At 35.3% G+C, this 24,921-nt stretch overlaps 1 protein-coding gene and 1 long non-coding RNA gene across 2 annotated transcripts in view; one reads left to right on the top strand and one right to left on the bottom strand.

The window, feature by feature from the left end:
* LOC136025873 (uncharacterized) overlaps window positions 1-24,020 on the bottom strand; it is a 35,659-nt gene extending 11,639 nt beyond the window's left edge. Inside the window, exons 1-2 of the long non-coding RNA XR_010617170.1 lie at window positions 23,959-24,020; window positions 4,005-4,117 (exon numbers count right to left, since the gene is read on the bottom strand). This is a non-coding gene — a long non-coding RNA (uncharacterized LOC136025873). The remainder of the gene's footprint in view (window positions 1-4,004; window positions 4,118-23,958) is intronic.
* The window catches only part of LOC136025872 (uncharacterized), a 48,175-nt gene continuing 37,318 nt past the window's right edge, over window positions 14,065-24,921 (top strand). Inside the window, exon 1 of the mRNA XM_065701911.1 lies at window positions 14,065-14,291. The gene's annotated coding sequence lies outside the window, so the exon portion shown is untranslated. The remainder of the gene's footprint in view (window positions 14,292-24,921) is intronic.

Here is a 24,921-nt window from a genome sequence, read left to right as displayed (position 1 = left end):
CAAATTTCATTGAGATCCGATCACCCGTTCGTAAGTTGAAAATACCTCATTTTTTCTAATTTTTAAGAATTACTCCCCCCCCCCAACTACCCCAAAGAGAGCGAATCAGTTCCGATTATGTCAATCATGTTTCTGGGACTTGCACTTAATTTTCCCATCAAGTTTCATCCCGATCCCTCCAATCTAAGTGTTTTCCAAGATTTTAGGTTCCCCCCACTCCAACTTCCCCCAATGTCATCAGATCCGGTCGGGATTTAAAATAAGAGCTCTGAGACACAATATCATTCCAAAGATCAAATTTCATTAAGATCCAATCAACCGCTTCATAAGTTAAAAATACTTCATTTTTTCTATTTTTTCCGAATTAACCGGCCACCCACTCCCCCCCCCCAGATGGTGAAATCGGGAAAACGACTATTTCTAATTTAATCTGGTCTGGTCCCTGATACGCTTGCCAAATTTCATCGTCCTAGCTTACCTGGAAGTGCCTAAAGTAGCAAAACCGGGACCGACAGACAGACAGACCGATAGAATTGGCGATTGCTATATGTCACTTGGTTAATACCAAGTGCCATAAAAACTGCAGAACTTTCAAAAAAGATTGAACAAATACAAATATGATCAAATTGTACCAGGTTCTCATCTGAAAATTTCTTCCAATAAATAAAAGAAAAGAAAGAAAAATTGATTTTAAGCTATTAAAAAAGGTTACCTTCTTTAAAGAAAAAGCTATCAAGGTTAGCATAAAACACTCCTCTGTATAATATTTCTTGAATTCTAAAGAGGTTCCATAGAAACATATTGCTGATTTCACATTATAAATATTATAATATTTATGTACATGAAATAATTATTAATGAATAAATGAGAACTAAACAAACAGAAATCAAAGTGCATAATTAAGTCAAACTCAAGGGCACTACATATAAGAATAGGGCTACTATACAAGAATAAGAAGAATGTACATATATATATATATATATATATATATATATATATATATATATATATATATATATATATATATATATATATATGCACATACAAGAAAATACAAGAGCATACATATATACACATATAAGAATATAGATATCAAACAGTTCGTGGTAACGAACTGTGGTAAGGAGCGACCCGGCTCAATTGTAACCAAAACTCTAAAAAATTGAATTTTGATATCAATAGCTACATCAAAAGAATCGCATTTTAATGCTGATTTTAAATATATAAATTTCATCAAGTTTAGTCTTACCCATCAAAAGTTACGAGCCTGAGAAAATTTGCCTTATTTAGGAAAATAGGGGGAAACTGCCCCTGTTAGACTCTTTGCCACAATTCTACTTTTTAAAACAATTAAAGGCTTTAGCGTAAAGAGCGAGGGATTGCGGAGGGGACAACTCATTTCATATACGGAGTAAATTCTGTTCGTTTTAAGTTTTAATGTCGCTCCTTACTTTCAGCCGAAAAAATTAGTTTTTTTTTTTATTTAATAAGAATATAAAGGCTAGAGTGTCATACTACTACATGGACTATGATTTTTTTTTTTTTTTTTTTTTTTTTTTTGTACTCTGTAGTTTAGTATATTGTATGGTGGGTAATAAATAATAGTGATATGGAACAAAGTCTAAATTGATGGTAATGAAATTTTACAAATCTTCCAAAAAAAATTTGTTCAAGGAAATATGACTACCCCAGACTGGAAATATATGCCACATTGGCATGTGTGCCAGGTTCACATTGTTCTAGAGGGACTGGAACCTGAAATTCTGAACTAAATCTGACTCCAATATACTAAAGAAAATGTAAAATCTTTATAAAATCCTTAAAGCCTTGTTTTTATGGCACTTGGTATTAACCAAGTAACATATAGCAATCACAAATTCTGTCGGCCCTGGTTTTGCTACTTTAGGCACTTCCAGGTAAGCTAGGACAATGAAATTTAGCAGGCACATCAGGGACTGGCCAAATCAAATTAGAAAGAGTCTTTTTCCCGATTTGACCATCTTGCCGGTTAATTCGATTTTTTTTTTTTTAGAAAAAAATGAAGTATTTTTAACTTACGAACAGGCAACGGAATCTTACTGAAATTTGATGTTTGGAAGTATATTGTGTCTCTGAGCCCTTATTTTAAATCAGGACCAGATCCGGTGATATTGGGAGGAGCTGGAGAGGGGAAACATAAAATCTTGGAAAAAAACTTGGAGTAGAGGGACTTGGACGAAATTTGGTGTGGAAAATAAGCAGAAGTCGTAGATACGTAATTAACATAGCCGGAACGGATCTGCTCTGTTGGGAAAGTTGGGAGGGGGGAGGAAGGTTAATTCTGAAAAAATAGAAAAAATGAGGTATTTTTAACTTACGAAGGAGTAATTGTATCTTAATGAAGTTTCGTATTTAGAAGGACCTCGTAATTCGGATCTCTCATTTTAAATCCCGAACGGATCCAGTGTCATTGAGGGGGGGGGGGACCGGAAATATTGGAAAACACTTAAAAGTAGAGATTAGGATGAAACTTCGTGGGATGAATAAAACATGACCCAAGATACGTGACAGACATAACCGGATTGCATCCACCCTCTTTGGTGGAGTTGGGGAGAGGAGGTCGTAATTCAAAAAAACGAGGAATTTTTAACTTACGAACGGGTGATCAGATCTTAATGAAATTTGATATTTAGAAGGATCTTGTGCTTTAGAGCAATTATTTTAAATCCCGACCAGATCGGGTGACATTAGGGGGAGTCGGAGGGGGAAATCGGAATTCTTGGAAAATGTGAAAATTGAGGTATCTTTATCTTACGAATGAGTGATCAGATCTTAATGAAACTTGATATATAGAAGGATCTTTATGTCTTAGATGCTAAATTGTCAATTTGAATCAGATCCGGGGACATAGCGGGTTGGAGGGGGGAAACAGAAATCTTAGAAAATGCTTAGAGCGGAGAGATCGGGATGAAACTTGATGGTAAGAATAAGCACAAGTTATAGATATATGATTGACGAAATTGGAACGGATCTGTTAACTTTGGAGGAACTAGGGGGTTTTGATTTGTAAAAATTAAAAAAATTGGAGTTTTTAACTTAAGAACGGGTGACTGGATCTTAATGAAATTTGATATTTAGAAGGAACTCATGCCTCATAGCTGTTATTTGAAGTCCCTACCAGATCTGTTGACATTGGGGGGAGTTAGATGGGGAAACCAGAAATCTTAGAAAATGCCTAGAGTAGAGAAATCAGCATGAAACTTGGTGGGTAGAATAAGCAAATGTCGTAGATACGTGATTGACGTAACCGTACTGGATCCACTCTCTTTGGGGGAGTTAGGGGGTGGGGTTCAGTGCTTTGGCGAGTTTGGTGCTTCTGGACATTCTAGGATGGTGGAAATTGGTAGGCATGTCTGGGAGCTGCACAAATTGACTTGATGAAGTCGTTTTCCCCAATTAGACCATCTGGGGGGCTGAAGGGAGAGGAAAATGTAGAAAAAATGAAATGTTTATTACTTACGAGTGGGTGATCAGATCTTAATGAATTTTGATATTTAGAAGGATCTCGTGACTCAGAGCTCTTATTTTAAATCCCGACCGGCATTAAGCCTCCGATTTTCCTTCTAATTCAATGTATTGAATCTTAGAATTTTGCTAGAGCTCATACAATATGAGCTCTTTGCTCTTATCTCGTCCAGCCTTGTCACAAGTGCCATATGAGCTCTTAGCTCTTGTTCATATTTGTAAAGAATGTCTCTTAATATTGAAATTAAACTTTTAGATGCAGAGTAGTCAAAGCCAAAAGCATTATGACAATTTGTCACTGCAATGAATCTTTATTAGATAAAGAGATATGTCTATAAGCAAGAAGAAAATTAAACAAAAGGGATTTTTATTTTATATACAAGAGAGTTGCAATTACTTGCTACAAATATTAGTAAACCCAATTATATAAAATTAAAAATTGAAAAATCCATCTCTACAGACAAGGGATACAAACATAAAACCGAAAAGAAAAGTCTTACATAATCAAAGAGAGGGTGCCTATGATGTCACACACATGCAATGGATTCTTGTAAAAATCTGGACTGGAGTTAAAGATAGCAACATCTAAGAATAGACACCATCCAAGAAAGAACTATAATGAAAATGCATAACAGTCAAGTTATAAATAATAAATATAATATTTATAGTAACTAACTGTTAATATAAAAATAACCAAAATTAATAACTATAATAAAAATGTAAAATGAAAATTATTTTCACACAAGCTGCATTTTACTTTTTTCATTGCTCATTTCTTATTGCTGCTTTAGCAATAAAGATTGGCAAAAATATTTGGTTGGCTTTCTTGATATAATTGTAGTGAAAGCAGCATTTTGGTTTTATTTCTTCACCAGCAGTCATCAAAACTTTAAAAGGACCTATGGCAAGAACCTATTGAAATATTAAAATATTTCTATTAAATTTCTACTAAATTCTACTAAATATTTCAATATTGACCTATTGAAATATTTCAAAAAAAGAAAAAAAGACACATTCTTAAAGAAACTCCAAAAAAGCTATACCCGCTTAAACCATCATTATTCTCCAATATCTGACACCCAATTAATGTTGTTACTTTTAAGTAACAACTAATAATGTTTTTTACTTTTAAGTGGAAATGCACCAAATATGCAAGCCATTGCTTTATTATTCCACCCCCAAATTTCATATTATATTACTTTGCTCTAAACATAAAATTGAATAGTTTGATAATTTATAACACAGACAACATTACTTTCTCTAAAAACATGACATCTAGTATTTGCTTCCTATGTATTTGATGGTAAGAATAATTTGATCCAGTGTCTTTTACCAAGTGATGGCTACATATACACTTTACTAATGCATTATGTCAACTACTACTACTAATAGCTCACTGCAGCACCAAGCCACCTGAGCCCAATGCAGCTACACATGCTCCTATTCCATCCCAATATTTTACCTTAAATCCACACTAGCCAACAATAAGGAAAAGTCTTAAAAATACAGGTCAATGATGATGATGACTTGATGTGTCAGGTGCATCCCATAGCGTGATCCAAGACTTCCTGCTCTGATCTTTGTCAACGGCAGACTTGACGACTTCAACACTGGGAGACACAATAGCATTCAAGCTAAGGGAGTTTCATAGACCGACTACATGATTAGAAAATAATTTGTTTTGCAGTTTAGCTTTTGCATGTTTTTGGTAAAGCTTCAAGAAATTGCCTCTAGTACTTGGCAAACTAACTATCTGGAACAAGTTAGGGATAACACTCTGGTCACAGACTAACTGGTCAGCCATTATTCCATCTACAATCCCATATCTATATATGATGGTATTTTGAGCTTATGTAATCAGGTAGAATATGGGAGATGTTGAATCACTTTATGCATTTAGTTGAATGCTGCTGTACTGATTCCATAATCTATATCTCAACCTTATTGACTATAGTAGCAATACACATCTCAAATCCTAATTTAGGTCTGATCAGGCCCTATAAAATATTGGTGATCAAAGCTGGAGATCTCCTGCAAAACATTCTTTTTACAAACTGAGAGTTTAAGCAACCCACTTTGAGAGTGCACCAAGATCAGCTTGAATCTCTATTATTGAAGGTGCATTGTTGATGAATATATTAAATAGTTGGATCTAAATGCATTCCTTGAGGCACTCCCCTTTTAACATCTACTGATCCTGAGAAGAAAATCAATATGCTGTCTCTGAATACCCAAACCACCTGCTTTCTAGTAGTAAGAAATTGTATTAATCAGTTGACAACAGCATTGTGGATGCCCATTGCACAGAGTTTAGAATTTAGTCTCCTGTGCCATACTTTACCAAATGCTTTGGCTAGATCCAATCAACAGGAGATCCCTTGTCCTATATAAGGGGGCGATTCAAAGAGAAATTTTAGTATAAATCCTACAATGGCAGAAGAAACAGCCAAGGAAGCTGCTCAGACAGACAATTAATTCAAAGAGAAATCTTAGTATAAATCCTACAATGGCAGAAGAAACAGCCGAGGAAGCTGCTCAAAGAGTTAATGCCAAAAGGCTTGCAGTTAATAGCGAAAGTAAGAAAAGAAAGCGTCCCGCGGAATCACAAGAACAGCATGAAAACAGGCTTGCGTCTCAAAGAGAAATTATAGAAAAATTCGTGCCGAGGAGTCACAAGAACAACATGAAAACAGGGTCGCGGCTCAAAAAGAAATTACCAAAAAAATCGTGCCAAGGAATCATAAGAACAACGTGAAAACAGGCTCGCGGCTCAAAGAGAAATTACCAAAAGAAAGCATGCCAAGGAATCACAAGAACATCGTGCAAACTTGAGGCTCAAAGAGATAATGCCAAAAGAATGCGTGCCGAGGAATCACAAGAGCAACCTGAAAATTATCGCCTGGCATTCAGGTACAGCCCAGTCGATGATTATAGCTTGAGTAGATGTGCTCAAATCGGGACTATGTCTAGAATTTGTCCCTATTGCAAGGCCTTGAAATTTAATGGTGAAACAATGCCAATGTGTTGCGCCTCAGGAAAAGTTAAACTTCCTCAACTGCCTGCACCACCAGAGCCATTGAAAAATTTGCTTACTGGAACTACGTCAGAATCTAAGCGTTTTTTTTTCAAACATCCGAAAATATAACTCATATTTCCAAATGACGTCGTTTAGTGCCCAAATCGAAAATCAAGATCAATTTATGCCTACTTTCAAAGGAAAAGGGCAAATTTATCATAGAGCAGGATCCCTTCTACCATTCTCAGGTGGGAGTCATAAATTTTTACAACTGTACTTCATCAGTGATAGCAATTCTGAATTGAATGCACGTTGCAAAATTTCTCCCGACGTTGAAAGGTCTATCGTTTCCCAATTGCAACATCTTTGCCACGAAAACAATGATTTAGTGCGCCTGTTCAAAACAGTATTCGATGTGATGCCTACTGATACGCATAAAATTGTTATTTCCGCTGACAAAACGCCTATTGGCAAAATAAGAATTGCGGAAACTCATCAACGCTACGATGCCCAACAATATCCTATCATTTTTTGGGATGGAGCTGATGGCTATCACTTTAATAATAAATTGATAGATCCATCCACTAACAAACAAATGGATAAGAAATGCAATGAAATGAATTATTATTCCTATAGACTAATGATTTGTCCCAATGACGAAATTTATATTTTAAAATGCCATCAATTGTTTCACCAATACATCGTTGATATGTATACAAAGATTGAATCAGAACGTTTTGCTATTTATCCGTCTGAATCAGACCAAGCTCCGCTCTGAACAATACATTCATGTGCAAGATACGGTTGTAAATGACAGTAACACCACTAACGTTGGAAGATTAGCGATTTTACCTACGTCATATGCTGGCAGTCCCCATCATATGCATGAATATGCTCAAGATGCTATTGCGTATGTTCGTCTCTATGGTCGTCCAGATTTATTTATAACATTTACATGTAATCAATCTTGGGACGAGATACTGCAGCTGTTACTTCAAGGACAATTGGTGGTTCATAGACATGACATTACGGCCCGTGTCTTCTGGCAAGAGTTGAAATCACTGATAAACTACATAGTAAAACCTAAAGTGTTTGGCTCAGTGCGATGCTTGATGAACTCAGTGGAACGGCAAAAACGAGAATTGCCACACGCAAATATTTTAATCTGGCTAAATGATAAAATTACTTCTAATGAAATTGACAATTTTATTTTCGCGGAAATACCTGATGAAAATGTCCATAAGGGCTTATACGATATTGTGGTAAAAAATATGATATTGTGGTAAAAAATATGGTACATGGACCTTGAGATGAGCTGAATGAAAAATCACCATGCATGGCCAAAAGAAGATGCACAAAGCAATATCCTCGACTTTTAGTACCCAACACAATTACCAGCAACGATGGTTACCCACAATATAGAAGAAGATCTACTAAATTTGGCGGTAAAACAGCAATATACAGTACCACCATCAACAGTACCACCATCGAAGTACATAAACGGTGGGTTGTTCCATATTCACCTTTATTACCGAAAATATACAATGCACACATAAACGTGGAATATTGAAATTCTATAAAGGCAATCAAATACATATGTAAATACGTCAGCAAAGGCAGGAACTTGGTAGTTTTTGACTTGCAGTCCAAAATCAGTGATATTGATAAAGTTGTACAATATTGGGCTGGGAGATATATAAGCATCAATGAAGTTGGGTGGCAAATTCTTTCATTTCCGATACATGAACGAAGTCTAGCTGTTGTTGAATAAGCGGTACATTTACTGAATGGTCAATGTGTTTATTGTTCAGAATCCAACATGCAACAAAAACCTCTGAATCCACCGCCTACAGCGTTAACTGCTTTCTCTGCGTTATGTCAAAATGATTCTCTTGCAAAAAACTGCTGTATTCTGAAGTGCCTACGTTTTACATGTGGAATTCTAATAAGAAATCATTAGCACGTTGAAAACAGGGTAAGTCAGTCGATGGCCAACCTAGGATCTTCAAAGAAACCACGATAGGAGGACTCTACACCATTCACACCAATCAAGATGAATGCTTCTTTATCCATCTGCTTTTGGCTAATGTACCCAGCCTGACGTCTTTTGGTCATTTGAGAACTGTAAACGAGACTATACATGACACCTACCGTAGTACATGTCAAGCTCTGAATTTATTGAAAAACAACCAACACTGGGATAACTGCATCAATGACGCGTGTGAAACGTCAATTCCAAGTTAAATTTGTGCATTATTTTTAGTCATATTGACAACTTGCTCTCCTCCATCTCCTATAGAGTTACAAGAGAAATACAAATCACAAATGACCAAGGATATACTCCACCAAATACGGCTAGAGTATCTTGAATTTTACAACAGAAATTTATAACTTCACTTTAATTATGATTGAAGATTTGTGCTTATCTATGGCAAACAAACTTCTCAAGCATTTGGGAAAGCCTTCACCTATTTTTACTGCTGCTATTTCTATATGTGTATAATTGGATTGTGAACAAAGTTACAACACGATTGATCTATTGATGTATATACAAACAAATATGAAGTTAACGTCAAAACCAAAAGGTATTTATAATGAGATAATGCATTGTGTCAATAACCAAGTTGGAGAAATCTTCTTCCTGGATGTGCGAGGTGGTTCTGGCAAAACGGTGCTATTAGGATTGATTCTGGCATCAATTTGATAAAAAAAAATGACATAGCGTTAGCCCTTGCATTGTCCAGAATAGCTGCAGCATTGTTGCCTGGTGGGTAAAGTGCTCATTCTGTTTTGAAATTGTCTCTGAATATGCAATCTACAGAAACTCCCACATGCAACATTTCCAAATCATCTGGGATGGGTAAAGTATTGCAGCAATGCAAACTTATTGTTTGGGACGAGTGCACAATGGTACAAAAAAATTGCTTGAGGCTTTTGACTGATCATTGCAGGATTTCCAAGAAAATTCAAACCATTTGGCAGCACATTAATATTGCTTGCGGGAGATTTCAGGAAAACATTACCTGTTATTTCTAGATCGACCCCTGTGGACGAGATGAATGCTTGCCAGAAAAATTCTAATTTATGGGTTCACGTAAAGATATTAAAATTAACTATAAAGATGCATATCCGATTGCAAAACGATCACTCTGCTAAAATATTTTCAGATCAATTGCTGGCAATTGGAACCAGAAAGATCCCAGTTGACTCAATTTTAGGACGTATACAACTACCTCCTGAATTCTGTAAGTGAGAGATGTCAAAAAAATGATTTGGTCAAAAAAGTATTTCCAGATATTCAAACCAATCATAAAAATCATAAAAGGTTAAGTGAACGAGCGATTCTAGCAGCCACGAAAAAACACGTCCACAAAAACAACAATATTATTCTGGCCAAGATTTGAGACCAGGCAGTCATTTACAAGTCAGTCAACACAGTTCTGGAATCCAATGAAGCGTTTAACTATCCATCAGAATTTTTAAATTCCCTGGATCTCCCAGGGTTTCCACCACACATGCTATAACTAAAAACTGGCATTCAAATAATACTTTTGCGAAATCTTAATCCACCAAAGCAACTTGCTGTAAAAAAAAAAAAAACAATGGAAAACTTAAAAAGCAACAATTTTGACAGTGCTTTCTGAGGGTGAGGCTGTTCTTATTCCTCAAATTCCCAAGGTTTCAACAGATCTGCCTTTTCAATTTAAAAGATTGTAATTCCCAATTCGGCTAGCATTTGCAATCACCATCAACAAAGCTCAGGGGCAATCATGAGAAAAATGCAGTATAAATCTTAATACAAATTGTTTTTTGCATGGACAATTTTATGTTACATTCTCAAGAATTGGTAAACTGGACAATCTATTTATATGCACAGACAATGGAACAGCAAAGAATGTTGTATATCCACAAGTTTTATGCAGTTAAAAATAACCACATATTTGTTGTATATACATACGTTGTATATCCATAAGTTTTATGCAGTTGAAAATTATAACCTGGCATACATGTTGCTAGGGCGCGTAGCACTAAAGCAACGAGTGGCAGTGTTTGCAACCTGTTGGAAACACCTCCAAAAAGGCAAGCAGTGTAGTGATAATAACCTTATTAGATTCATTATATCAGCGAGCCCTAATGTAGAAGTTTTTAGATCCAATCTACATTACAATATTTAAATTACAATCAAACTGCAATAAAATAAAATTACATTAAAATTGTAATAAAATATTTTGCAATATAAGGAAGCTTTCATTTCAGTAATTTGCAAAAGCAAAAATAGAGGATCTTATTAAATTATATTAAACTGTTTAAAGAGAAAAAACTGGTAATAGCAAAGATATTTGAATATATTTTGACAATGGATTAAAGCAATTATAAAAATCTTAAAAAAGAAAAACCAAAAGTTTGAAGCTTAGTAGAAATTATTGTTATAAATTGGATTTGCTTTAATAATCAAATATCTTTGAAAAAACTGCAATATGAAAAGACAGAAAATTGTCTGTGGTAAGAATACAAGGGACAATGAGAATCCATATATAAAGCCTGTCGCGTGCCGCTAGCTAGCACCAGTCAGTATAGAATATAGATATAGATTAATACAAAATGACTTGAACTCACATCTTTCGAATTCAATAGAGAGCATCAAAGCCAATGTACTGTGGTAACTGTTAAAACAGATTGTACTATTGAATACTTGATTAATATATGGTGGTAGAGAAAATGAAAAAGAACTGAAACCTGTTCTTTTTTAGTTTTTTAAGTGATTGCCATTGACCTTATTTTTTCTTTTTGTTTTTTTTTCTTTTTCTCAGTGTTTTCTTTTTTTAATTTTTTCTTTTTTTATTTCTTTTTCTTTATTAGTTTTTTTTCTTTTTTTATGTTTTCCTCTTTTTTTCTTTTCTTCAGTTCTTAGCTTTTTCTTTTTTAGTTTTTTTTCAAACAGTTTGTGGTAATGAATGTAAGTAAGGAGCCACCCGGCTCAATAGTAAACATAACTCTAAAAACGGAATTTTAATAGTAAAAGATGCACCAAAAGAATTGGATTTTCATGCTGATTTTAAATATATAAGTTTCATCAATTTTAGTCTTTGTCATCAGAAATTACGAACCTGAGAAAATTTGCCTTATTTTGGAAAATAGGGGGAAACACCCTCTAAAAGTCATAAAATCTTAACAAAAATCACACCATTGCATTTAGTGTATGAGAGAACCCTCTAGCAAAAATTTCAAGCTCCTATCTGTAAAAATGTGGAATTTTGTATTTTTTGCCAGAAGACAGATCATGGGTGCATATTTATTTGTTGTTTTATTTCCCAGGGATCAAAAAATTGAAGGACACCTAGGCCGCCTCCCACGCTCATTTTCCCCCAAAAGTCACCGAATCAAAATTTTGAGATAACCATTTTGTTCAGCATAGTCGAAAACCATAATAACTATATCTTTGGGGATGACTTACTCCCCCGACAGTCCCCAGGGGAGGGGCTGCAAGTTCCAAACTTGGAGCAGTGTTTACATACAGTAATGGTTATTGGGAAGTGTACAGATGCTTACAGGTTGTTTTTTTGGTTGGGACGGGGGGGGGGGGGGGGGTAGGGGAGGGGGCTTTGTGGGAGGATCTTTCCTTGGAAGAACATGTACAAGGGGGAAAAGAAATTCAATGAAAAGGGCACAGGATTTTCTAGCATTACTATAAAAAAAAACATGAAAAAGTTATTTCAATTGAAAGTAAGGAGTAACATTAAAACTTAAAACGAACAGAGATTATTACATATAGGAGAGGCTCTTCTTCTCCTAAATACCTTGCTGTTTATGCTAAAGTATTTTTAGTAATTTCAACTATTTATTCTACAGTCTTTCTGATCAGAATTGGGATAAAACTTAAGCTTTAGAATAAAGAGTGAGGTATTAACAAGGGGACAAACCCCATCATATGCATAATAAAAATGTAAGAATATAGAAGTTTGTTATGTAAGATAATTCTTAAGTTACGTATATTTTTTTCTAATAAAAAGTTTTTGTTAAAAATTAAAAGTTTTAGTAGCCTTTTCAAGTAACCAAAAATTGGAAGGCAACTAGGCCTCCTTCCCCACCCCTTATTTCTCAAAATCGTCTGATCAAAACTAAGAGAAAGCCATTTAGCCAAAAAAAAGAATTAATATACAAATTTCATTTTAATAATTTATGTGCGGAGAGCCAAAATAAAACATGCAATAGTTCAAAAACATTCAGAAATTAAATAAAAAAAACTTAAAACTGAAAGTAAGGAGCGACATTAAAACTTAAAACAAACAGAAATTACTCTGTGTATGAAAGGGCCTGTTTCCTTCTCAACGCCCCACTCTTTATGCTAAAGTTTTTTACTGTTTAATAAAGTAGAATTGAGAGAAAGAGTCAAATTTTAGCGTAAAGAGTGCAGCACTGAGAAGGGAACAGCCCCTTTCATACACAGAGTAATTTCTGTTTGTTTTCAGAGGCGCCATTTGGACCACCATTGGGTGAGCATAAACTCCATCTTGCCCCCCCCCCTCCGACTCACTTCGTGTCGCGTAATCATCTAGGAAATGGGCATTTGACAGAACTCAAGAATTTTATTATGTATCTTACCTTCTTTCAAAGTTTACAATAATTAATAGCAAATAGCGTAATTACCCCAAGGGTTGTCAAGTAATTACGCTCTTTGGTTAATAGGCGTGCAGTAATTTCAAATCCATTGGACAGAATGGATTATGTTGGGCATAATGGATTATTGTGGCCGGCAAAGGGCCCTTTGTGGTGGAAGCTTGGGCCCCCCTGGAAAATCTGGGGTGGGCATTTTCTGATAACTTGAGGAGACATACAATTAAATTATTTATTTTCTTTAGGATTAATCATTGGTGAAAAAGTTTCTCCAGCATATAATTAGAAAGCCTGACTATGGATTCTTATAGATAAAACTGTAAAGATGTGTATATATATATATAAAAAATCAATGAAAAAAACCATATCAATAAAAAATAAACAGAAATTAATTCAGAAATCTTTTTTCACAAACAAGATTTTCTAAGAAAAGTAAAGAGGTCCATTATACCAAAACTGAGTAGAAATAAAGTCAAATAGTCAAATTTATTATTTATTGAACTGAAAAAAGTGAAAATATTTGAAGTGTATTTTTTTTTCTTGGCAGTAAATTGCAAATTATATTCTAGTCTTGCAGTAGAATAATGATTCATTTACACATTGCAAAAATCCTTGCAGAATTTGTAATCTATGAGGAAATTCTATCCGTTTTTGTGTTTGAACAATTCTCTGTTTTTCCCCTGTGTCTTGATCAAATCAGAACAGATTCTTGACATAGTTTTTAACTAAATAAAACCATAATCTTGGAATATCAAAATCGTAGTTGTTTCACCCTTAATTGCTTTCTCTTTTTGTCAGCTGTTCCTCCTTTGAAGAATAAGAACTAAAGCAAGAATCTAAAGAAAGAAATGTTTACAGAAAAACATTGAGATCATTATTAACACTTGCTGCCATCTCTTCAAACTCACTTTCAGCATTTAAGCCTAGATTCAATAGAAAAATAAATGTCTATCAAAATGATCTCAGAAACATACAACCATTTGAACTAAAGGGGATGGTGTTTCTTGAAGAGAAAAAAAAATGATCCAAGCTCTTATGAAATCGAAGGAGGAAAATTAAGGAAATTCTATTATTGGAGTGAAGTCAGAAGGAGTGAAAGCTGCTGCTCATTTAGATTGCCTAAAAGAAGTCACCCTAAAGAAAGGAGCCAGAACTGGTAGGAACTGCCATTATAATGTGGGTAAAATTGTAGTTGAGGGGCTTCTTGCTGTCTTTTTAGTGGCTTTAATCAGACCTGAAAGCCTTGCTCTTTAGAATGGCACTCAGGGTCTAAATCAATCCTGGAAAGGTGCTATTAAGCTTCTAGACTAACATTTAGGGTTAAGTAACCAGTACTGGGGCACAGACCTATTCTGGGATAGAATCTTTGATTGGATCACAACATGTCCAATACTAGGACACAAGACTTTAATCTTGGACACCCAATTGATACATTTTACTGAGTTGCTTACAAAAAACCTGTTTAGACATTCTTTGCTGATATTTATTACTCAGGCGCTTTGTTTTGTTATTAGACAGTATAATGTCTTAAATTTGTTATTTTAAATTGGATTTTCTGCAAGAAAATTGTTAATCCAGGATTTTCTTTAGGGGGGTGCACATAATGGGTCACTTTGATAAACTTGCAAACAAAGAAATACCTGCAATTCAAAGGGAACCTCAACAATTATGCATCATAGGTAGGTAGTAGAAATGGTCTAAAGTGCTAAATGAATTTTGTCTTTATTTTAATGTCTTAGGATGAACAGAGGAGGTGATATATCACATAATTCACAGCTTTAATTGGATGAAAATAGGCAGTAAAGTGGCCACCATTTCCTCACAAAAATCCAAAACTCAAATTAATTATTTTTGTCTGTTTTGGTTTTGGTTTTTTGTGGGTTTTTTTTTTTCAAAGAGGGGTGGCTTTTGCAACACAGTCTAGTTGTTTTTTAGGGGATTTGTATAATAGAAAGTAAATGTATGAGAAGTGCAAAAATTATTAATTTAAGTTTTGAATTTTTGTCAGGAAATGGTGGCCACTTTACTGCCTATTTTTGGTAAAATTCTAGTTAGTTGACTTCTTGCTATCTCAGAAAGGGTTTAGGTTAGGAAAGTGAAGCTTTCAAGGATGGGTCTATATTGTCAAAGGTGTTTTCTATTGGGTGTTGGCTTGTGAGATGTTTCAAACAGGCTAAATTGGATACTTAGGTCTACTTTTGCAGTATTAGCAGAGTTTTTAACCAGTGTTCTTATTCATTTAAATTGTCAAAGGTGTTTTTCTATTGGGTGTCGGCTTGTGAGATGCTTCAAACAGGCTAAATTGGCTACTTAGGTCTACTTTTGCAGTATTAGCACAGTTTTTAACTAGTTTTCTTATTCATTTAAATTGTCAAAGGTGTTTTCTATAGGGTGTTGGCTTGTGAGATGTTTCAAACAGGCTAAATTGGATACTTACGTCTACTTTTGCAGTATTAGCAGAGTTTTTAACTAGTTTTCTTATTCATTTAAATTGTCAAAGGTGTTTTCTATAGGGTGTTGGCTTGTGAGATGTTTCAAACAGGCTAAATTGGATACTTAGGTCTACTTTTGCAGTATTAGCAGAGTTTTTAACTAGTTTTCTTATTCATTTAAATTGTCAAAGGTGTTTTCTATAGGGTGTTGGCTTGTGAGATGTTTCAAACAGGCTAAATTGGCTACTTAGGTCTACTTTTGCAGTATTAGCAGAGTTTTTAACTAGTTTTCTTATTCATTTAAATTGTCAAAGGTGTTTTTCTATAGGGTGTTGGCTTGTGAGATGTTTCAAACAGGCTAAATTGGATAATTAGGTCTACTTTTACAGTATTAGCAGAGTTTTTAACTAGTTTTCTTATTCATTTAAATTGTCAAAGGTGTTTTTCTATAGGGTGTCGGCTTGTGAGATGCTTCAAACAGGCTAAATTGGCTACTTAGGTCTACTTTTGCAGTATTAGCAGAGTTTTTAACTAGTTTTCTTATTCATTTAAATTGTCAAAGGTGTTTTCTATAGGGTGTTGGCTTGTGAGATGTTTCAATCAGGCTAAATTGGATACTTAGGTCTACTTTTGCAGTATTAGCAGAGTTTTTAACTAGTTTTCTTATTCATTTAAATTGTCAAAGGTGTTTTCTATAGGGTGTTGGCTTGTGAGATGTTTCAAACAGGCTAAATTGGATACTTAGGTCTACTTTTGCAGTATTAGCAGAGTTTTTAACTAGTTTTCTTATTCATTTAAATTGTCAAAGGTGTTTTTCTATAGGGTGTCGGCTTGTGAGATGCTTCAAACAGGCTAAATTGGCTACTTAGGTCTACTTTTGCAGTATTAGCAGAGTTTTTAACTAGTTTTCTTATTCATTTAAATTGTCAAAGGTGTTTTCTATAGGGTGTTGGCTTGTGAGATGTTTCAAACAGGCTAAATTGGATACTTAGGTCTACTTTTGCAGTATCAGCAGAATTTCTAATAAGTTTTCTTATTCATTTAAATTATCAAAGGTGTTTTTTATAAGGTGTTGGCTTGTGAGATGTTTCAGACAGGCTAAATTGGCTACTTAGGTCTACTTTTGTAGTACCAGCAGAATTTCTAATTCTGCACATACACTTCAAGTAAGAAAAATACTTATCTCTATAGTCAGAATTGCATCCTGAATCCAAAGTTATTGTGCATTTGCATCAGAAAGGAAATTAATATTCACCATATACAGACCTAGCCTATACCAATTCAGGGTATATATTTGCACGTTAGTGAGTATATGTGTATGTATGTGTATATGTGTGTATGTGTATATGTAGGTGTGTATGTATATGTATGTATATGTATGTGTATGTATATGTATATATATATATATATATATACATATATGTATATATGTAAGCCCTATAGATAGGTAGAGTAGCTCCATAGGAGGCTTAGGCCAAGTAGGACCTTGCCCCAGTGGGGCCCATAATAGAAACTGGGAAACTCCCCTGGGGGTCATAATTTCAGGTGGAGGAAGAAGAAGGCCCCTCAAATGTACACTCAGCAGGGCCAACTGCCGTGTTCACGCGTCAGATGAGTTACAAACCTTCTCCCAGTAATGGGTTAAATTGCATGGTGAAGCAGAACACCATCGTGGGAGGATCCTCTATAGGAGGACAACTGCGGCAGGGCGTAAGATCCAGATTTATGGACAACGGCCTCTGTAAAGGGCTGCCTCGACCCTTTCGGGGTACCTGCAAGACTGGGAAACTTGCGGTCAATTTTTCCCACTTGAGGAGTGGCGCCCCTTGAGGAAATTATAGCCTAGTAAACAACACAGCACTCGTACGGGATTCTGATTATTGGATAATTTTCTGGGCTTGGTTTGTTTTGATGGGCGTTTTCGGGCTGAAAAACCTCTTCCTAGCTAATTTATCTACTATGGGCTGCCTCCCCGTAGTAGCATAATATTTGTAGGCATGAATATATAATGAGTCGGAGGTAATAGGCTTGGGACTGTCTGTGCAGGATTTCGACTCTTGTTGATAGAAGAGCATCGCCAAGTGCTGAAAACCATGTTGTGACCAAGATGGGCCCAGGATTGCACAAAGCCTCCAACTTACTTGAGGTCCCAGGGACTTCTTGCTGTCCGGTTCTAAGCCGGCTTAAGCGCTTCGGTGTAGACTTGGGAAGATTTGTTGGTCCCCATCCTGCACTGGTATCCGGGATCACTGCTTTTCTTGAGGCCAAAATAATTTCAAAGATTTAAATAACATGAAAATTGGAACTTGGAATGTTACGACGTTAAAAAATGACTATCGCATCGACATTTTGACTGACGAATTCAGACGGTTTGAACTGGATTTATTAGGAGTTTCAGAAACTCATATCCCAGGGGTAGGAAGCATGAAATTAGGTGACATAGAATTTGTTTACTCAGGAAGGAAGGATGGGGTACATAGACAGGGAGTAGGGCTCATGATGAATAAGGAAGCTGCTAAGTCTTGTTTAGGCTGGGAAGGTATTAATAATAGAATACTAATTGCTCATTTTATGACTAAAAAGTTTAGGGTATCAGTTATAGTAGTATATGCCCCCATTGAACCAACTGATGGAGATACTAGTGACTCAGATGAATTTTACTTACAGTTACAGGAGCAAATAGACAGGGTACCAGGTAGAAATATGGTGTTTTTGCTAGGAGATTTTAATGCCCAGGTTGGTAGAAATAGGGATAGATGGTATCCTAGCCTAGGTAATTTTGGTGTAGGAAAAGAAAACAGTAATGGCTATAGGCTTTTGCAATTTTGTAGGTATAACAACCTAGTTATAACCAATACGGTGTTTGGTCACAAAATGGCCCATAAGTTGACATGGTATTCACGTGATGGTAAGACAGCAAACCTTATTGATTATGTTATTGTAAACAGAAGACTAGCAGGATCAATACAAGATACTAGGGTGTATAGGAGTGCCGTTATTGATGTTAAAAGTAAAGATCACCATCTAGTAGTGTCTAAGGTTAATTTAAAGCTGAAATTTCGGAAGAGTAACTCCCTCCCGGGAAGTTATGATGTTGGTAGACTTCAGGATGAAAATTTGAGAAAAAAATTCCAGGAACAGTTGAGTACTAAACTTGAGGGTTTAAAATTTGACAATGTGGAAGATGGATGGAATAATTTCAGAAAAACAATTTGTGAAGTTGCTGATGGTGTCCTAGGGAAGAGTGCTAAGACAGCAACTAGGAATATTAGTGAAAAAGCTTTAGGTTTAATAGAGAGTAGAAGGGGTTTGTATAAGAATTATCTGAGCGATAGGTCGTATGAAAACAAAAGGAATGTAAAGAAAGTGGAGAAAGCATTAAAATATGAACTAAGGAGATGTGAAATGGAGGCGATGGATAAAATTGCTGAGGATCTGGAAGATGCGGCTAGACGGCATAATAGTAAAATATTATACTGGCATGTTAATAAATTGAAAGGGAGTAGCCGATCCGGACTAGTCCCAGTTAAAGATAGAAATGGGGTCACAATTAGTGATAAGGAAAAAGCTAAAGAAAGATGGGTGGAACATTTTGAGAATGTGCTAAACCGAGATACAGTTGCAGGAAAAGATATAGATGAAAATGAAAAAGTTTGTGATACCTTGGATGTGAAGGAAGATTTGTTTAGTGATGAAGAATTAGCGACAGTACTAGAAGGATTAAAAAATAATAAGGCCCCAGGTGCTGATAGTATGATTAATGAGTTCCTTAAATATGGTGGCTCTGAGGTTAGGAATAAGCTACTGAAGATTATGAACATGATTTTTGAAAAAGGGGAAGTACCCAATGATTTTAGGAAAACCTTAATTAAACCACTGTATAAGAAAGGTGACAAGAGTGAATGTTGGAATTATCGAGGCATTAGTCTGGTCTCTGTAGGTAGCAAATTACTGAGTAATATGATACTTTTTAGACTGAGACATGCTGTAGACAAAGTTTTAAGGGAAGAACAATGCGGTTTTAGAAAAGGTAGAGGATGTGTCGACCATGTTTTCACTCTTAGGTTAATAATTGAGAAGTCCCTTCGTTGTCAAACACCTTTGGTCCTTAGTTTTATCGATTATGAGCAAGCTTTCGATTCTGTTGATAGAACAGCGTTAACAAAGGTCTTATCGTTATATGGTATACCAGAAAAATACATTAAAGTGATTTGCGCTATGTACGAGAATAATACTGCTGCGGTTAAGGTAGGAAATGAGGTTAGCAACTGGTTTTGTATTAAATCAGGAGTTAAGCAGGGTTGTGTTCTATCCCCCTTTATATGGATCATTTTGATGGACTTCGTCTTAAGGAGCACAGGAAAGGCAATTGGAGACCATGGAATCAAATGGGGAGGAAGAACGCTCCTGGACTTAGATTATGCTGATGATTTAAGCATATTAGATGAAAGTGTGAGCAAAATGAATGAATTTTTAGAGGTTTTACGAGTTCAGGGTGCTAAAATAGGCTTGAAAATTAATGTTAAGAAGACTAAGTCACTAAGGTTAGGAATAAGTGAAGATGAACAGGTGACCTTAGGTAACGAAAAGATTGATCAGGTTGGGAGCTTCAGTTACCTTGGTAGTATTATTAGTAAAGATGGTGGGAGCAGTGAAGATGTTAAAAGTAGAATAGCTAAAGCTCAGGGTGTTTTTTTCACAGTTAAAAAAAGTTTGGAAGAATAGAAAGATAAGCCTACAAACCAAGATTAGAATATTGGAAGCTACAGTGATGACAGTGGTCAAATATGGCTCTGAAGCATGGACACTCCAAAAAGCAGATGAAAATTTACTAGATGTTTTCCAGAGAAATTGCCTACGGATTGTTCTGGGTACCCGGCTGACTGACCGTATTTCAAACAGTAGGTTGTACAAAAAGTGTGGTTCAATCCCGCTTTCTGGGGCTATAATGAAAGAAAGGTTGAGATGGCTAGGCCACGTTCTATGGATGAAGGATGACAGATTACCGAAGATTGTCCTTTTTGGCCAACCGTCTGGGGCTACACGGAAAGCAGGTCGTCCTTGTCTGGGTTGGGAGGATGTCATAAATAAGGATTTAAAGGAAATGGGAACTTCCTGGGAGGGTGTAAAGAGGGAGGCTTTAAATAGATTAGGTTGGAGGAGGAGCGTGCGTAGCTGTGTTGGCCTCAGGCGGCTTGGTGCTGCAGTGAGTTATTAGTAGTAGTAGTAGTAGTTGCCTTTTCTCTGCCTTTAGTTCTGAAAATGCAATTCCTGTTATTTGAGTAGAATTTTGAGCCATATCAATGTTTTTTTTTTCAAATTTAGGAAATGTATTTGCATATCTTTAAACCTTATAAAATGGAATTGGGCAAAGTTAAGAAACTGAAAACAATTTTGTTGTACATCAATTAAGCAGAAGATCTACTTTGCAAGATTTCTCTTTTATAACACACATTTTTAAAGGTCATCAAAGGTCAGGGTCCTCTAGAGGGAGAAGGAGTGGATGTAGTTTCTTCAAAATACCTTCCCAGGACATATTGTAGTCTGTAAATTTATCCCTGAAAGTTTCATTCTCCTAACCTAAACCCTTTCTAAGATAGAAAGAAGTCAATTAACTAGAATTTTACCCTGTTTTCATCCAATTAAAGCCCTGCATTATATAACATAGTGCCTCCTCTGTTCATCCTAAATCATTAAAATAAAGGCAAAACTCTTTAGCACTTTAGACCATTTCCACTACCTACCTACAATGCAAAATTGTCAATGTTATTTTTAAATTGTGGGTATTTCTTTGTTTGTAAGTTTATCTAAGCAACCTATTATGCACCTCCTCCCCCCAAAGAAAATCCTGGATTCACTAGTTTCTCTCTGAAAAACCAATTTAAAATAACAAATCTCAAGACATTAAACTGTCTAATAACAAGACAAAGAGCCTGAGTCATAGATCTCAGCAGAGAATGTCTAAACAGGTTTTTTGGAATTGTCCAAGATAAAGCAAGCCTCTATCTCTGTCTCTGATTGTGTAATATCTTTGCCAACAAGAGAAATGTATGTCCCAGTATTCTAGGTGGTATAATAGATTAAATGTCAAAAAGTGTGAAGAGTGAACAGTGTCACAGTACTGGTTGCTTTACCCTACTTTAGCCTGTAGACACATCCCTGAAAGTTTCAATTCACTAGCCCAACAACTTTCCAAGATGGCAAGAAGTAAATGGACTAGAATTTTCCCTAAGTCTAATCTGGGCAGACTAAGGACCTAACAAGTAGGCTATGCAATATTTTTTTGTAGTGTTTAGTTCTGAGCATAGGCCTATTTTGCATTTTCATGACCTACCAAAAAGTTACAAAAAAAAAACAGCTACAAAAAGCAATGGTTTGGAATAACATAACCTATATCCAGAGGGAGACATAGCCTACTAGAGCAAAGATATATATAGTTTGCAAATTATAGTTTTACCTTTGTAATTATTTTGGTTTGCAGCAATTCCCATAGCCCTCTCTTATTCAAAGCAATTTTTTGTTGTAGCATATTTTATTCTGGAAAACCAATAATAGGCTATAAACCTTCGTCTCCTCTGTTTCCTTCTAAACACAAAATTATAAATGTTATACTTACAAAAAAGTTTTTGAAGTTGAAGGAATTATGCTCTCTTCTGTTTGACACTTAAGAGCCTTCTGTTTACAAAAAAAAAAAAAAAAAAAAAAAAAAAAAAAAAAAAAAAAAAAAAAAAAAAAAAAAAAATTATTGGTGATAATTGGTTTTAAAACATGGCCAGTTAATTTTCTATGGATTGATCAAAGTGACGAACTGTTTGTATCAGGCTTAGACGCTAGGTAGCGCTATTCCCTTCCGATAATTTGTAGCTTTTCTGGAAGTAGAAAATTGAAACTTTACTTTTTTTATTACCAATTAAAACAAGAAGACTTGGATAACAAAAATGTGTCATTTATTTTGAAAAGAGTGACATTTTCATCGATTGTGTCATCATTTCGGCTGAATGTGTCATTGTGTCACGTGAAATAAAGAATGCCATAGAAAGAAAGAAAGAGAGAAGAGAGAGAAAAAGAGAGGAAAACAGAGAGAGAGAGAATTAGGGAGAGAGCCAGAAAGAAACAGAAGAGGAAGTGAGACCTCTTTCATCTTATTCCATCAGTCATTAATCCTATTTGACTCTGATGAAAGTCCAGAGAAGCTACCTTCATTCTGTCTAATAGAATGGAATTATGAGTTGCAACGGCAGAGGGTCTTGCCTACCGCTCGAGCAAAGCGAGAGTTACTAATAATCCTGCCAAGTGGTATTTTGCTTAACAAAGAGACTTCTAAGAGAGCTTTTAGTAGGCGAAAGTATTCATCTTAATTGTTTACCGTCTGATAAAAAAAAAGAACTTCTACTATTGATACGGTCACAAGCAAACATGCTGTAACTGTATATAACCATATATATTTGATAGCCCATCCCTCTATCTTCCTTATATACACAAATTTATAGATTTTTGAGAGAGAAAGAGGGTATCCAGTAGTCTAAGCCACTTGACATAATAGAGATAAAAGGAAGTTATTTTTGAATGTACCGCAAAAAATTACTGGAAATAAGTAACGGTTCACAGATTTAGTACTTCATCTGTCCTTCCTTCTATACTTCTTACTTGCATTTTTAATTCAATAAATACTAATTATTTATCTTATGCCGTTGATATACACTTGATAAGCAGGACTAAAATAGACGTTTTGTCTATCGAATGGATACTCGGCCCCTCTGGTCCAAGAATCCTTGTCTAGGTTGACCCTCTCGGTTTCATCTTTTCTGTAGTTATGAATAACTATTCGTAGAGACATTGAAATTCCGGACTCACACCGTCGCTGATTGCATTTTTTTTTTTTTTTTTTTTTTAGTTGTCTCGAAATTATAGCCAACAGAGGTGGATATAATAGAAAATCTTTGGCCGCATTATATTAAATTTTTATTGGCCACTAACGTTTGTTTCTTTCAGGAGTTTACACTATTCTTCGTCAAAAAGATATCCACTCAATTCGATCATAATATTTCTATTTCTCTTGCTTTTTATTATTTCAACCTCTGTGGTTTAGAAATGGTAAACACTTATTTTTTTATATAGACTCCCCGACTTTGGTTACCAAAGAACTATTAATACCAGTGAACCACAATCCTCTAATATTCTTCTTTTGATTATTTCAAAATTATAGCTTTTAGGTGCTATATGATTGTCGTCAGTGTTGCCACAAGGGACCATTAATAGATGAGCATCTTATTAGCTAAATTTGACAACGCTTTTCATCTGTAAAAATTCAGACATTAAACATTTGCTAATTCTTGGAGACAACAACATCAATCAGGGAGCTACACCTTCTTAACAAACCTCACACCTTACAAAAAAGTTTTTGAAGTTGAAGGAATTATGCTCTCCTCTGTTTGACACTTAAGAGCCTTCTGTTTACAAAAAAAAAAAAAAAAAAAAAGATAATTGGTTTTAAAATATGGCCGTTTAATTTTCTATGGATTGATCAAAGTGACGAACTGTTTGTATCAGGCTTAGACGCTAGGTAGCGCTATTCCCTTCCGATAATTTGTAGCTTTTCTGGAAGTAGAAAAATGAAATTTTACTTTTCTTTTATTACCAATTAAAAAAAGAAGACTTGGAGGACAAAAATGTGTCATTTATTTTGAAAAGAGTGATATTTTCATCGATTGTGTCATCATTTCGGCTGAATGTGTCACGCAATATGAAATTGTGTGATTTTGACACAAAATGTGTCAATTTGGCAGTTCAGGCTGTAATCAGTGTTACCGCCAAGGTTTCGTTCGCACCATTTTTCGTACATTTTACCTAAGCGTTATATTTTACGCGACGGTCCTAAAAACGGTACATTTTCGTTATGGCTGTTAATTTGTGTTACATTTTTGAATTCAGTTCTAACCAATCTGTCCCCAGCAGTCTAAGGCCACTAGGCCGGCTGGTACCAATACGGCTCTTCCTACTCACTCCTGCTCTCTTCTGCAGAATCAAAATCTATGCATGAACCATCTCCTTTTAAATTGACTCATGATTTAAAAATCACTAAACAAACAATAGGGCACCAAAGTGGATTTCATTGAAATGTACCAAATTCAAAGGTAGGTATCGAACTTATGCTGCAAATTAACATGTATTTTCTTAATTCTTGTGGAAATCACGTTAGGATGGAGGGAATGGATGATTTGCAAGGCTTTAAAAATATATGGTTTGAACCTAGGAGGCAAACATTCTTCCATTGACCCAATCCCCAACAAATTGTTTAAACGCTTTGTTTGTTATTCATTTTTATTATAGTTGTTTTAATATTTTCTTATCATT

The sequence above is a fragment of the Artemia franciscana genome, chromosome 4 (genome assembly GCF_032884065.1).
Source record: "Artemia franciscana chromosome 4, ASM3288406v1, whole genome shotgun sequence".
NCBI lineage: Eukaryota > Metazoa > Arthropoda > Branchiopoda > Anostraca > Artemiidae > Artemia > Artemia franciscana.
This window is presented reverse-complemented; position numbering and strand designations above follow the sequence as displayed.